The sequence below is a fragment of the Arachis hypogaea genome, chromosome 11, assembly GCF_003086295.3.
Source record: "Arachis hypogaea cultivar Tifrunner chromosome 11, arahy.Tifrunner.gnm2.J5K5, whole genome shotgun sequence".
NCBI lineage: Eukaryota > Viridiplantae > Streptophyta > Magnoliopsida > Fabales > Fabaceae > Arachis > Arachis hypogaea.
Window position 1 is genome coordinate 137,920,311 of NC_092046.1, and position 17,133 is coordinate 137,937,443.

The 17,133-nt window shown below is 36.5% G+C and overlaps 1 long non-coding RNA gene across 1 annotated transcript; it reads left to right on the forward strand.

The window, feature by feature from the left end:
• Nucleotides 1-15,346: 15,346 nt before the first annotated feature.
• Nucleotides 15,347-16,642, forward strand: LOC112724090 (uncharacterized). The gene is made up of 2 exons (XR_003163301.2): nt 15,347-15,683; nt 16,134-16,642. It is a non-coding gene; the product is annotated as an uncharacterized lncRNA (long non-coding RNA).
• Nucleotides 16,643-17,133: the final 491 nt, after the last annotated feature.

Genomic DNA, 17,133 nt, shown 5'->3' on the forward strand with positions numbered 1-17,133 from the left:
GCATATTAGCTACCATTGTTCACAGTTGTTCTGCCGTTATTGCAAGCTCTCGGGACATTTGATTACTACCTGTCCTACTCGTCTACCACGTCCTGCGCCTGCTTCTGCTATTGCTGCTACTACTGAACCTACCACCTCTGCACCTTTCAACCCGTCTCCTGTCTCTCTATCTGATATTGCATCTCTTCTACAGCGTCTTCTCTCTGTTTCTGGTAATACCCCTACTGCTTTATCGACCCCTCCAGGTAATTCTAAATGGTACTTTGACTCGGGTTGTTTTAATCACATGTCTCCGTTGCGTAATATTTTCTCGTCCATGTCTACAACTACAAATGGACCTTCTGTCAATACTGCAAATGGCTCCCTCTTGCACGCAACACACAAGGGTTCTATATCCCAGTCATCTCTTAATCTTCCTGATACTTACTATATTCCCAAATTATACTTCAATCTTATTTCTATTGGTCAACTTGTTGATTTGGGTTTTGATGTCACCTTTTCTGTTTCTGGTTGTCGTGTACAGGATCCTCGGACGGGACAAATCATTGGGACTGGACGTAAGGTTGGAAGGTTGTTTGAGCTCGAAAGTCTTCATATTCCTCCTGTACCAAATCTCTGTGCTGCTTCTTCTCCCTCTACCCTTCACTTATGGCATCAACGTCTTGCCCACACCTCATTAGGAAAACTGCATCCTCTTGTGTCTCAGGGTGTTTTAGGTCAGGTTCCAAATGAATCTTTTGATTGCATTTCTTGCCAAACTGCCAAACAACCTGCTTTATCTTTTCACAATAATTCATCTCTTGCTTGCTCTCCTTTTGATATCATTCACTCTGATGTTTGGGGCCCCGCTCCCACTGCCTCTATGGGCGGAGCTCGATACTTTGTCGTTTTCATTGATGATTATTCCCATTTTACTTGGGTTTATTTGATGACTAATCGCCATGAGTTACCTCAGATCTATATCAATTTTGCTACTATGATTAAAACTCAGTTTTCCAAGGTCATTAAGGTTTTCCGACGTGATAATGCTATGGAATACCGTGATTCCAAACTCTTAGCCTTTCTTGCAGAACAGGGCACTCTGTCTGAGTTTTCTTGTCCTGGTACGTCTCAACAAAATGGTAGAGCTGAACGCAAACACCGTCACATTCTTGACTCCATCCGTGCAATGCTCCTTTCTTCTTCGTGTCCTGAGCGTACTTGGGGTGAAGCTGTTCTTATTGCTGTTCATGTTATCAATAGACTCCCTTCTTCTGTTCTTGGTAATGTTACTCCCTTTGAGTGTCTTTATCATACCCCCCCAGATTATAGTTATCTTCGAGTTTTTGGTTGTGTATGTTTTGTTCTTCTTCAGCCTCATGAACATAGTAAACTTGAACCTCGGGCTCGTATGTGTTGTTTTCTTGGTTATGGCACTGAACACAAGGGTTATCGTTGTTGGGATCCTCTCTCTAAACGTATTCGTATATCTCGTCATGTTGTCTTCTGGGAGCACCACATGTTTTCTCGGTTCTCATCCTTTGAGTCGATTCCTACTACTCAGTCACCTTTGTTTACTAACCCCAATGTTGATCTTTTTTCTAGTGATGATTCTATAGGTTCTATCTCGAGTGACCCTCCATAGCCTCCTGTTCCTCCGCCTTCTCCATCTCCCGATGATTCCAGACCGGACGATGATCATGCTCCTACCGTCATGCCTCCTCCTCCCGCTCGTTCTTCTAGGGTAAGGAATCCACCTCCTCATCTTCTTGATTACCATTGCTTTTCTGCTATTCTTCATCAACATGAACCTAAGACATTCAGAGAAGCCTCCTCAAACCTAAATTGGCAACAAGCAATGCAAGAAGAATTACAGGCACTTGAAAAGGCACACACCTGGGATCTGGTTGATCCTCCTTCTGATCAGGAAGTTGTGGGCAGTAGATGGGTCTACAAGATCAAGACTCGCTCTGATGGCTCTATTGACCGTTATAAGGCCCGCTTGGTTGCTCAAGGTTGTACGCAAGAGTATGGTATTGATTATGAAGAGACTTTTGCCCCTGTCGCTCGTCTTACGTCTGTTAGAGCTTTTCTTGCCATCGCCGCGGTTAAAAAATGGTCTCTCAGTCAGATGGATGTGAAGAATGCATTTCTTAATGGGAATTTGAAAAAGATAGTCTATATGAAACCACCTCTGGGATATCCTTGTCCTTCTAATAAGGTTTGTCTCCTTCGCAAGGCACTTTATGGACTTAAACAAGCTCCTCGTGAATGGTTTGACAAGTTCAGCACTACCATATGCAGTCTTGGTTTTACTTCTAGCCCTCATGAGAATGCGCTCTTCATTCATAAAAGCGAACGTGGAGTTGTTCTTTTACTTTTGTATGTTGATGACATGATAATTACTGGGGATGATGTTGATGGTATCTCTGATCTCAAGGCCTCACTTCACCGTACCTTTGAGATGAAAGATTTTGGTTCTCTCAGCTATTTTCTTGGTCTCGAGGTCATCTCCACCGATGATGGAATCTATCTCTCTCAGGCTAAGTATGCTTCAGATTTTCTTGCTCGCGCTGGGATTACAGATAGTCGCACTGAGTCTACTCCTCTTGAGCCTAATGTTCGATTTACCCCTATGGATGGCACTGTTTTGGATAATCCGATTCTCTATCGACAGTTAGTTGGCGGTCTCGTCTACTTGACTGTCACCCGACCAGACATCGCCTATCCGGTTCATGTACTTAGCCAGTTCTTGTCAGCTCCTCGTACTACTCACTATGCGGCAGTTCTACGCATTCTTCGCTACATCAAAGGCACTCTCTTTCATGGCCTTTATTTTTCTGCCCATTCCTCTTTGTCTCTTCAGGCTTACTCTGATGCTGATTGGGCTGGTGATCCCACTGATCGTCGTTCTACTACTGGTTACTGTTTGTTTCTTGGCGTGCTAAGAAGCAAACGTTCACTGCTCGCTCAAGCACAGAAGCTGAGTACCGTGCCCTCGCTGACACCACTGCTGAAGTTGTCTCGGTTCGTTGGCTTCTCGAAGATTTGGGTGCTCCTCAGCCGTCCCCTACTGATATTTTTTGTGATAACCGCAGTGCTATTCAGATCGCTCATAATGATGTATTTCATGAACGCACTAAACACATTGAGCTTGATTGTCACTTTGTTCGGCAACGTATTCTTATTGATGCTATTCGTCTCATTGCTGTTGGAACACTAGATCAGACTGCTGATATCTTCACGAAAACTCATCACCCGACTCGTTTCCAGACTTTGTTATCCAAACTCAAGTTGGTATCCTTAGCTCCTACTTGAGTTTGAGGGGGGCTGTTAGAGAATCATTAGCATCAATTTAGATCAATTAGTATCGTCTATATTTATATAGTATATCTGTATATTAATTATAGGATTCTATGCCTTTATTACTCTGATTCATTTAGCACCTATAAATACCTCTTGTATATTGTACCTTTGATCAGATTGAATAATACACTCTTCAGATTATTAGCTCAGTCTCTTGTTTCTAACAGTAACAAACCTAAACGTACGCAGAGTGAACACAGAAGATATAATTTCTTGCTTCAAGTGAACGGACTTTTGGGATGCAAAATCACGTCTGTGTTCAGAGAAGAAAAGTTGCCAAACATCAAAGAACAGCGTTCAAAACACTTAAACGCACTTTTATCATCTTCAACGTGTTTGCCAAACACACCCTTAAACTCACCTTATGGAACAAATGTGCCGCAATTTGAAATTCATCCAACCGATTGAGGTTCTCCTCCACATTAACCCACCCTCACGAGGTGGCCACGCCGCCGGCGAGATGGGCCAATTCGTTGCCGCTGCCCCTGGGTTGGACGTGTGCGCCCGGACCTTACTTGGTCCATTTCGTGCTTGCCAGGTGCGACGTGGGGGACCTGCATGATTCCTGCTGCTGTCTACTCCATTTCATGGACGCCGGACCTGTAATGGAGTGAAACTCCACTTCGCGTGCGCCATCCATGAATTGACCATGTGTATTCTTGGAAGAGTTTTGCCTGGTGCATATTTTGGTAATTAATGTTTTATTTATTTATTTATATAAAAAAGCCCCTTAAAGAGTTACGTTATTCTATTATCTCGAAAGGACAACGAGGCCCCTGTGCCAAAAAAAAGTCAATGTTATTTTTTTTTTTTTTGCACAGGAGCCAATCTGTCCCAAAAAAAATCAGGGGCCGGATTGGGTGTTTTTTTTTTCTTGGGAGCCTCGTTGTCCTTTCGAGATAATTGTTAGGGACCGGATAGAGTATTCACTCTAAAAAATTTCAATGTCAAAATTAAAAAATTTTATGTATCACGTTTAAAAATTTTGATGTTATTTTTCTAATAAATTTTGCACAATTCAAAACTCTTCTTTTTTCACATTCTCATAATTCTTATTTTACCCTCTTAATAAAAATCTATGTCACGGACTCATGGACGGACCTAGAGGGGGCAAGTAGTGGCCTCGGTTCCATAAATTTTAAGAAACTATACTTATATATGAGATATGTGCTTAAAAAATAGTAATTTAGTAGTTTTATATATATTATTTTTCACTATGTGATGGATTTATATTTTAATTAATTCACTAATATTTTTCACTTAACTAATTTAATATCATACCCTCAAGTTTTTATACCTTTCAAATTAGTTTTTATATAATAATCTCTATATTTATTTTTAAAAAATCATTTGTTTTTTTATATTAACGTATTTAATATTTATATTATTATATTAATAATAACTTAAGTAGTTATATTTTGGTAATCACATTATGTACTTTAAATATTCTTTTCTTGTAAAAAATACTCATTTTTTTTCTAAATTTACGTTGTTAAAAAAATTTATAAATATATCTTATATCTTGTATTCTATAAGGGTAATGTATCTTTTAAATAATTAATAATTTATAATTTATTTTCAAATTTTTTAAAATTTTTGAAAGAATTAATTTTAATTAATAAGATATGTGATCATTTTTAACTAAACATGCTATACATTATTGGTATTTTATAATTTTATAATGTATTATTGATATTGTTATTTTTTTTATATAACTATCATATTAAAAATAAAATTATGAAAAAGAATTTATAATTATAATTATAATTATATATATATATATATATATATATATAACTATATGTTAATTAACTCTAATAACTATATTAATTATTTTTATGGAATAAAAAAAATTATCTAAAATTCGGCCCCTCCATATTAAAATTTTTGGATCCGTCTCTAGTTATAGTTAAAAAATTTCAGTGTCAAAATTAAAAAAATTCTTGTGTCACAGTTAAAAAATTTCGGTGCTATTTTTTATTAAATTCTGCAAAACTCAAACTCCTTCTTTTTCTCTTCTTCTTCAGTTTAATATCACATAATCAATTTAGTGATAACAAAATACATCATTTAATTAGAAATAACACATAATTTTTTAGTAAATGACACAAAAAAATCTTTAAAGAATCACAAGTCCAAAATCTTAACTCACTCAACCAACAAAATACATTTAAATATGTTTTAAAAAAATACATCAATTTATTATAAATAACATAAAAATGGCTAAATCTCTTATATATATGAATTCAATATCACCCAACTAGTTTAATGATAAGAAAAGTACATTATTTAGTTGGAAATGATACAGTAAAAAAATTTCTATATCATAGTTAAGAAATTCTGGTATCAAAATTAAAAAACTTTTTATGTCATGGTTAAAAAATTTTGGTGTTATTTTCTAATAAATTATGCATAACTCAGAATCCATGTTTTTCTTCATTTCTGATAAAAGGTACCATCTGCGCTTGCAATGCTCGCTCCATAGCCTGAAACCAGGTATCAGCTTCAGTCGGGCTAGTGGTTCCCTTGAACTTAGGTGGATTAACCTTTAAGAAGGTTGCCAGTGTCATCGGGCCCTGAGCTCCACTTCCGTCATTGCCATGGTTGTTCATCTGTTGTCCAAAGGCCGCAGCAGTGGCCTGCATAGCAGCAGCCATATTCTCCAACGCCGCCATAAAATCTACCGGGTTATTTGGGTTAGCTCCCGGTCCCTGAGTACTAGTACGACCTCTCCCACGACCTCGACCGCGTCCACGAGGCGCCATCTGGTTCCTATACGCACCAAACAATCGATATTAAGTTGATCAGTCTCAATATCGGAAGTCTAGTGCTTCAAAGTCCCAAATGCATGCTCATGAATGTTTATGCCAGTTATATCAATTAGATATCCTAATAGCACATAAACACAGACACAGAGAATGCACAGAAGTATAGTCAGTCCGTCCCTCATGCTCTACAGGAACGAACTGATCTGATACCAAAATGTAACACCCTACCACACAGAACCTTATGCTTAAGTCATAAGATAGAGGTGGCGAGGTATTACGACCTCTAGAAATAAAACTAGTAATTGTAGTATTGTGAAAGATGTTTATAACTAGGAGCCTTTGAAGAAAAGGGGGGTAAAACAAAATCGTAACTCGAAGAGCGCAACACTCCGATCGATAACGTAACGAAACACATAAAGGGTAAACCAACGCGAGAATATATATAAAGAATTCCAAAAACACAAATATCCAAAACTCAGGATCCAGTTGCGAAGAAAGCCAGCCCGAGCATAGAAGTATATACAAGCATATATATATATATATATAGCAAGAAACCCAAAGGGCGAGAAACAAAACCTATTCTCCAAAACAACCTCTAAGAGGAGTCAAAACAGTATATATATACATTGTTTAGTGGAGATAGAAGTATCTAAGTGAAAACATAAAACCAAAGTAAAGTCCCAAGAACCAAAGATCTTCGCTAATCTAGAAGTCTCCAGCATACCTCAGCGAGATACCTCACGTCCTACATCTAAAAACCACAAAATTTGGATGGGTGAGAACCGGAGGTTCTCAGTATGGTAACAGTACCCACATATCTAACATGTAATGTCCTGAGAAAGCCGAAGGCAATCCTAGAACTTCCACCAGATAAATTAAAGCTTATAAACAGACTAAACCATAATTGGCAACTGAATAAAGATTCTTCAGTCTAACTAATACTTCCCTTTCCAATTTTTGTAGAGCTCCCAACCGCCAACAGTAATATAATATGGCAAACATAATTATATCAAACAAGAAGATCTACAGATAGGAAGCAGATATGACATTTAGACAATTACCAGGTAATATGCAGTCAATTAGGCAATTCCAAAAAATTCACATAGTATGCATATGATGAATGCTTGTCCTAATGGCTGATGATATCATTTGTCGGTTATATAGCCAACCCGACAAGTCATGGTAGCTAACCATTGGACTGTCCCTCTGTCGTGCATCCCCAACTCGAGTTATACTCATTCATAAATCATAATATATATCCAAAACCTTCACTGGTGTATATTCTTGGGGGCGAGCTCATCCGGAACTTTCACAGTGTCCGGCCACACTTACGACATAGGGTCAGTAGAGTATCGAGTCTCCACCTGGAGCACATGGTGGCTAGCCACTGCTTTCTTCCAGGGAAACTCGTATCTCAGATAGTGGAAGTGCAACATTCACATTTCATTCAATACACATATATGCAATCATACTCAGCCATAATTAAATAATAGCTCAGACGTAACTCGGCAATATCTCAGCCATTCGGCTCATAATACAATCCATAACCAGCCAATTCATTAACAATTACAGCCCTTCGGCTCATGGTATATCAAGCACTTCCATATTCATCCTTCGTATCTCATATGATGATCCTTTATCAACGTTCATCATTAATTCTCCCATTTCTTCATCCACAAGTTACCACATTTACTAGCCCTTCTCATTGCTAAGCATATCATCAAGTTTTAGGACATAAGGGGTGAGATCGGAGGCTTAGAAGTATGAGATTTGGCTTTGAAAACTCAAAAATCAACTTTGGGAGGAAAACAGGGTCACGCGTGCGCGTCGCCCACGCGCACGCGTGGATGGGAGAAAAACCAAGTGACGCCTACGCGTCAGCCACGTGTACGCGTGGGTGCGTTTTGTGCCACAGGCACAAAACCAGTACAACTCAGGCACAACTCTCTGGAATTTGGCTGGGCCAATTGAATTCACTCATCGACGCGTATGCGTGGGCCACACGCACGCGTGGGTAGTGAATGTTTGAAAACCATGCGTGCGCGTCGGCCATGTCTACGCGTGGGAGTGCGTTCCCAAAAATTTTACTAAGTTAAAAAGTTGCAGAATTCACAGTTTCAAACTCCAATCTTCCGACAGGCGTAACTTCTCCGTTTCAAATCATTTTTCACCCGTTCTTCAAACGGCATAAAAATCCCGGATCCAATTTTATTTCTAAACAAATTTTGCACAAATCATGGATCGGGAGTCTAGGTTATGCTCCGTCAAAGTATGCCCAAAAACCACATTTTCATACAAAATCACAAATTGCCATTTTCAAAACAAACCAATTCTAACCCTTTTTGAAATCAACCAAAACATACCAAAAACCAACCTCAAGCCTCCTCAACTCATACAATAATATTTTCATCAAAAATCACAAACCAACATCCCACCATTTTAACCCATATCAATCAAATAGTCCAATTTCAACATAATATTATGCCATATGTATTTTTCTCATTCTAATTTCCAACAACACCATTTCAAATCAACTATCAATACATATAATCATCACCATCCTCACTCTCAACATGGTCTCATCCACATTTTAATCTCAACCAATCATTAATCATATGTCAAAACATGCATTCCTCTCATGCATCATACCATCAAAACACCAATATTCATAATCACATATATGACCACACAATATATCCCAACCATTCAACAACAGCAACCATTCAATTCCTATCTTAGGGCCTCTAGCCTAAGTTTTCACATCACATTACATTTTAGATACAGGAAACCGAGACCATACCTTAGCCGATTTTCCCGCTCAATCCAGATCACTTCCAAATCACTTTTCCACAAGCTCTCAAGGCCTCAACGTCTCTAAGAACAAATTTTTAGATCACCAAAGCCCTTTTTTCAAGCTTTCCAAAATCTCAATCAAGCTTCAATATTCACATACACACTACCTAAGCCACAATCATCATATTCAAACACAACAACTCAATACCCAACATCATAAACCAACAAATTTCACTAGGGTTGAGAGTTTTACCACACCCAAGGATCAAGGAGACAAGATTACTCTTCTCCTTCAAGCTAGTTGGGTCTTATAACATCAAAGAGCCCAAAATCTCAACACTTTTCACCCAAAAATTTGAATTTAAGGCTGAGAAAATTGGACTAATTTTGTGACTTACCTCAAGAACAAAGTAGTGGTTTTTGTAGAGGTCTTCGCGGTGAACGCGTGGCCGCAAACGGTGCGACAATCGGAGCTCCGGATCAAAGTTATGGTGGTTTGAAGATCAAACAAGGGTAGAACTTTGGAGAAGTGTTCTTCCCCCTTTCATTCTCATTTCAGTGTTTTTGAGGATTTAGAGGAGAGAGAGTGCTGTTTTTAGGGTTTTAGGTTTAGTTTGGTTGGGCCAAGGGCCCAATATGGGTCTGGTTGGCCCAGTTTGGCCCGTTCGGTCTAATCTTAGACCGATTTCTATAAAATTAGTATCGAAATTCTCGTTTTAGTCTCCTCTATCACATTAAGCCATAAAAATCACATTTTTGAATTTCTAGAATAAATTCTCATTTATGGGCTAATTAGTCATTAATTAACCGGGTTTTACATGGAGTGCATTTGTTCGCACTTCTATTGGCCTAATATGCAAAGGATGATCCATGATTATGTGCTTTGCTGTCCTATATGTCAAAAGGCCAAGACTGAGACACAATATCCAGCTGGTTTGCTACATTCTTTACCTATTACTTCACAAGTTTGGGAAGACATTTGCATGGATTTTATCACTTGCTTGCCGCCTGCTCAAGGTTATTCCGTCATCATGGTTGTGATTGATCGTTTGACGAAGTTCGCTCATTTTATTGCTTTGCGGAGAGACTTTGATAGTAAGAGTGTTGCAACGGCATTCATTAAAGACATTGTCAAATTGCATGGTTTTCCAAAATCGATCGTTTCGGATAGATATAAAGTCTTTATCATCAAATTTGGGCAACAATTATTCATATCACGGGGCACCAACTTAGCCATGAGCTCCGCATATCATCCCGAAACAGATGGCCAGAGTGAGGTGTTGAACAAGACCTTGGAAATGTATCTTCGTTGTTTTTGCTTTGAAAACCCCAAGAAATGGCTAGACATGTTGGCCCGGGCCCATTTCTAGTACAATACATCCTTTCACAACAGCATCAAAATGTCCCCTTACAAAGCCTTATATGGTCGTGATCCTCCTTTGCTAATTTGATATGAGTTCTCCCCTCAAGATGAGCCATCATCGCAAGAGTTGTTGGGTGAAAAGGACAAAATTTTGGCTCAATTGAAGCTTAACTTACATCGTTCACAACAGTTTATGAAAAGTTTTGCTGATCGCTCTCGAAGACACATAAAATTTTAGGAAGGTGACTTGGTCTTAGTGAAATTGCAGCTTTATCGCCAACATTCTATTGCTTTGCGGAAGAATAAAAAACTTGGTATGCGATACTTTGGTCCTTTTCATGTCTGCAAGAAGCTCAGTACAATTGCCTATAAGTTTGAGTTGTCACCTAAAACTCATATCCATGATGTTTTTCATGTTTCTATGCTCAAAAAATTTCGAGGAAAGGAGTATCATCAATATTTACCCATGCCCTTACAAACCTCAGTATTGGGTCCAATCTTATCCCCATCTGAGGTTGTAGACAATAAAACTGTGCTGCAAAATGATAAAGAAATACACTAGTTTCTAATCAATTGGGGCCAAGGTTCGGGTGCAACCTCTACATGGGAGAATACATCAGAGTTTATGAAGGATTATCCTTATTTTAACCTTGAGGACAAGGTTGATGTTAAAGAAGGGGATAATGTTATAAGTAAAAGAAAAAATAAGGAAAGAAATATTGTAATAAACTCCAAAATGAAGGAAGTGCACACCACTAACGAAGATGAGGAGTAGGTTAAGCAAGAAGGACAAATGTCAGACAATGTACAAATTTAGAATCATAGAAGGGGCAACAGAATGAGAGCTACAAATGAAAGGTTGAAGGATTTTTTGTGGTAGTTGGATGTGGTATTTGTCTTCTTCTTCTTCTCCTTTTTTAAAATTGTCTCTTGTTTCTTACTCTCTAAATTGTTCTAACTCTTCCTTTTCTCTCTTCTTAAGTCCTTAACGTAGGAAATTTTCTGTTGCAGTTCCCTACATCCTCGTATTTATACTATTTTTTTATTTCTCAAGTTGACTATATTTTCTTGATTTTCATTTGTTTTATACTAGACTTGTGGTTTCGTTAAATACTGAATTTCTGCTACTGTTTTATTAACTGTTGTTGTAATTTTTTGCTTAATTCTTGATTCAATACATTACACACTTCCAACAATGTATCCAGAGACACTAAATTAATGTATTTCGTGTCCATTCTGATAGAAAGGATATAAAGATATTAATAAGAGATGTAACTTAATTTTTTTATTATTATTCTTGTTATTTTTTTATAATTATATTTTTTATTATTATATTTTTCTTCCCAAAATTTTTAAATAAAAAAATAAGAATAAATTAAAATTTCATAATTTATTCTAGTTTATCACCTAACAAAATATAAAAATACTAATTTTTGTATTTCTAATATGTGTCTTATTTTTAGTATTTTATCTTATTTTATCCTCAGAACCAAATATAGCCTAAGTAAAGACAAAAAATAATAAATTATGATAACTCTATAGTATTTTTCTATATTTTTAACACTCTAAATAAGCGTGAGGTGTATTATGAGTAAAATAGAACAGAATGAAATTGAGTAATGACAAAATCCATCTTTATCCGGCTCATTGCCTTCCCTAATTGGCTCCCAGTTTCACACAAAAATTGGCACACTTCAATCCGGTGCAGCAAAACATGCTCTAATATTTTCGCTAGGAGTAGGAAATACCACTATCTTATATTAAAAAGATTGTCCGAGTTAGAAGGATGCATAAACATTTATGGTACCATAAACAAACGTCTAAAGCATATATATCCTCGTATATAAGCTCCATTTGATGCATATACATCAATAAACGCAATAAGTTAAAATAGTAATTTCTATTACTTTTAAGAGTGGATGAAGTTAATATAAATGGAGTAATCGTAGCTAGTTGGTATCCGCTAGATATGGTTGGTTTGGTGAGAAGTTAGAGGGGGCTCCAAAACCCAAAACCCAGAAGCCAGAGAGGAGTTGGAGGGCCAGAGTGTTGAGTCAGATAGTACCAACAGGACCACAATGTCCCTGCACAGTGGCTCCCATTGCATTAACTTCATTATTCCTCTCTCTGTCTCTCACATTCACATTACTACCCACTTTCAACTTTCAATCTCTTCCTTCTCACTTAGCCTTAGCCATCCCCCTTTCTTTCAAATTCTCATCACATGTCTCATCATCTGTGTCTAGAAGCTATAGTGCTCATAGTAGTAGTAGAAGTCTCTTTGAGTCTAACACTTACCTAACTTGAGTTCACAAAAACAAACAGGACTTAAATATCTACCAACAATGGATAATGAGAATACTTACTCTACTACTACTACTACTACTTCCTCCACAAAAGCAGCTTCAAGCATGAAGAAGAAGTTCTTGAAGGCTTCTAAGGAACAAAGGTCAAGGCTCTACATACTAAAGAGGTGTATTATTATGTTACTGTGTTGGCACAAGTACGAGCAGTAGTAGTATATATATAAGTGTATAAGTATAACTTTATATTATTGCAAAATATATATATCTCAATCTATACTTTTAGCAGGTGATGATGGATACCATCATTATTAATACACACCAACCCCACTGTATTTACTACTTAAGGTAACCCCTTCAAGTTTGTTAGTATATCTGTATATGTATGTAGCAATCACAATGTTATGTGTAATTAATTACTATGGGGGGTTCTGTTAATTAATGAATCATAATCATCTCTTGGCTACCTAGCTAGCTGCCTATAGCTAGATCCCGTGACCATATATGCATCTTCGGCATATTAAAGAACATACTATGTTTGTTCAAATTAATATACTAGGATTATTATTAAGTAGAATGATGAGAGGCGTTGCAGGCAGGGTTTGAAGGAACTTTACTCTGGTAAAAGAGGCAACAGTGAATTGAGGTTGTTTTTTAGTGTAAAAGAAGATGAAACTTGAAAGGAATAGACACCATTTCACATGAGGATAGGGACAAGTACAGAGGTAGTTTTGGACAAGAATAAGGCTTGCCCAGTTTTCTGCTTACTTTTTGCCAGTTATAATAATAACATTTGCATGTATAAAAGCTGCTTTCAATTCAATTAAGAAGCTTCGCCTTTAATTTTCTTACACTTTCCATTCGCCTTTGCTATCATCATCAACCATCTTCTGTTTTGTCCTTCCACTTCCAAAATTTCACTTGGTTTCTTTATTATTTTTCATTATTAATTTTCTTTAAAGAAACCAAATAGAAGAAAATATAAAGTTGATGCTTGAAATATTAAGTGCGAGTAATTTAGAAAAACCTCATCTAACATATCAAATCTAATCTAACATATGTTGTTCCTCCATGCTCTATGGACCAATATTATTAAAACATAAATACGTACTCGACGATTGCTGTACCCTTGTCTCTCTGTATTTATTTGGATTTGACATTCGGCCAACCCTCTTGTCTAATTTCGAATTCCATCCTTCCACCTTGGATTACAAAATTCCATTTTGTGAACATCAATGTGGACTGTTATATTTCGGATTGGACCAACTTATAAGATGAAACAGGACAGAGCATAGTGATACTGCTTCTTTGGTTAAGCATTACTTGATTGATCGTGTTTATAGCAAATTCTTCAAATTAAACTCAATTAATTTGGCTAACCAAAGGTTAATTTATTTCATTATTAATTGTACAAAATTGTGACTGTATGGGAACGTGTTGACGAAGTAAAAGTCGTAAACATAGAAATCGTGGCCTTATTTATGGGCACTGCTTGCGGGGAAAAATACAACTACAACCAACTAATCACAAGGAGGTCCCACTTCATCTATCAGATTCTCAAATCTCAACTAATTAACGCTCACACTGGGAATCTATTCTGCTACCACCCAAATCATGAATTTAAATTCTCTAAATTTTGAATTTTTATTTTAGAGGATAAAGTGTAATTTCTCATTTTTAAATGATTTTTTTTATATTTTTTTAGTCTTACTTATAAAATATATGATAAAAAATTATACTTTTTCTCTTAAATAAAATTCAAAATTTAAAAGATCCAAATCCCAAAACATTGAAAACTAGAATTACTCACAAAAATTGACAATTTCATGGATAAATTTGTCTTTCATACCAAACTTTTAAAAATACTAGATCATTTTTTTTATGATTAAGAGTGTCCATATATAATCTTTTGTTTGAAAAATGATATTTTAAGAGTATATTTTTCATTTTAATCTTCTATTTTTACAAAAAAAAATAATAATACAAAAGATTAGTAACATCGTAAGATATGTAGAACCAAAATGTAGGCACCTCAATGAATAAACAGAAAGTCTCAGAAAATATAATAGTTAATTGATGGCTACAAATCATAAAATATGTCGGCACTAACATTACTGATGAATAAATTATATGTACCTCCAACCAACAGAGCTTTCATTGATTGATTACGGAAACGGGACGGCCTTCAGTTATTTTATTTTGTGGAGAGGGGGGTAACAACTAAAACGTACCGTAATCATGATTACCTGATTTATGTAATAAAAATCCAAAGAACAAAAAGAGGCAGAAAATTTGATATTCTTAGGAATGTTAGTAACAGTGACAGATCACCTCTTCCATATGATTCTTGTATATTCTCTTATTTTTTATTTTTTTGGATGTAGAAAAAAGCACCAATCAATAAACATCATGAAAAATTAACATGCAGTGCAGCCCCCCCCCCCTTTCCTCTTCTCTCTCTTCTTCTCTTCCTTCCTTCTCCTTTAATGGATTTATGGTAACTAACTCCACTTAGTGATGTATCTAACTTCCTTTAAATGTGGAAGAAAGTTGTGAGGTGTTTTATATTCTATTGAAAATTGATGGAACTCAACCTAATTTGATTCTAAATGGTTCAACAGAAAATCCGTGACATGCAGGCATACTCAATCAACACACAGCAATTACTGAGACTCACAAATTTTTTGGCACCAACCAACCACTGACTAATTTTGCAAAAAGGCAAAAGCTATTTTGAAAATTGATATAACCCCCTGTGACTGGGAGGGCCGGGAGGGAGGCTCATAAATATGAAAACCTGGAACCTAAACTCAATGTCTTGTCTAACGTAACTGCCTTTATTTTCTTTTGATTATTCAAGATATGCCTTTCTCCAATCTCACAATTTAATGTGCTCCCTTCCTATTCGCTGCTTGGTCGTTGCCACATTAAATGCCTCCCTTAGAATCTCTCTCATAAGAATGGACACACCCATCAAGCCTTAGCTTCTTCACCACTCTTTCTTTTCCTTCTCCTCACTCATAATGCAACTACTCACGTAAAACTTTAAACCTTCTCCTCCTCCTCCTTCTTCCTGGATCTTCCCTTGCATTGTATTGGACGTATCTAAGGGTAAGTTTTTTCTTGTCACAAATTAATAATAAAGTTTTCATCTGCAAAAGAGCAGGATCATTGGCGGATCGAATTGGATTGGATTGGAGTTGCATGCAGTAATTATTAATAACTTGGGATATTGGTAAGGTTCAATCAGAAGGCGGCACTTTGTAATACAAAAGCTCCGTGTTATTTGATTGAGCCGTGCCAATATCACATGTAAGTATGTAACTGATCTCTGCCAATCTCAGTTTCTTGTATCCATGGCAAATTGGCGATCGAGCTCATGATGGAAGGTGGTTTTAGCTGTTGTTTTTTGCTTACGGTATACATGTTATTGAATCATATGCTTTAATTTAATTTGAGTTCATGAGCAGGAGTGAAAATCCACATAAGATGTGAACTTACGTACGTCAATGAACGACAGTAGTGAGTAGACTACCACTAATTGATTCATTTCCTGTGCAGATTTTATCTTTAGCAATTTGGTTTAGGCGGAAAACTATTCTTAGCAGATAAGCAAAATCATCAATTTCGGTGCACAAATATTGCTTCTATTTTTCTTTTTCTTTTTTCTTGCTTCTTTGTGGATGGTACTGCTGGTAGGAACTTCTGTGGAGGGCAGATCAAGTGGCAATTTAGTAGAACTTTCTTTACTTCACTTTTCTTCTACATAAAGCTCTTCTCTTTTTGAACAAAGTTGAATAAAAAATAGGAAAAGTCTAGGGGCAGCAACTTTTGTGTTTTGTGGCTAGCACTTAATCATCAAAAGAAAAGTGAGTGATCTCCCACCATTGGATGTAATCTCACACCATTAAAAACACTATTGATGGCCAATTGATAGTTATAAAATACAAAAGTTGCTGGCCTCCTAGCACTCCTCTAAAAAATATTATGTACATCTAAAATTAGTCATTATGTGTATAAATACATATATTATTTTATATAATTTTAATATATATTTTATATTTTAATATGAATTTATTCGATTAACTCATTTGATAATTGCTTTTTTACGTAGACATAGCATAGTTCAGATTGAATTATAGCAGCTGATGATATCCCCAGCTTCCTCTTAACTGCTTTTTTGTTACTTTAAAACAGGTTAAGGACAATGTTATAATCTCTTTGGAAATATTTCCTCCGGAAAGGTCCTTAAAAGAGATCTCTAAGTATAACATGTGTTATAAATTGGGTGCTCCTATAATCAATTCTCTAACCTGAGTTGTTAACCAGTGATCATCTCTGTTTAACCAGTGATTATTTCTTTTTGGAGTCTCTTTTTTTCTTTAGTGTTTAGTACTTTAGTTCATACTAGAAGAATTAAGGATCTGATAGCAAGTCCTTCTCTTGTAGACTATAACAATATAATTAAGTTGGATTGGTCTAGTGGTTAGCTCACTAGTCCGCTTAAGCAAGTGTCGGAGGTTCAAATCCCGCATTGTACATGCAGCAACCCATTAGCCAG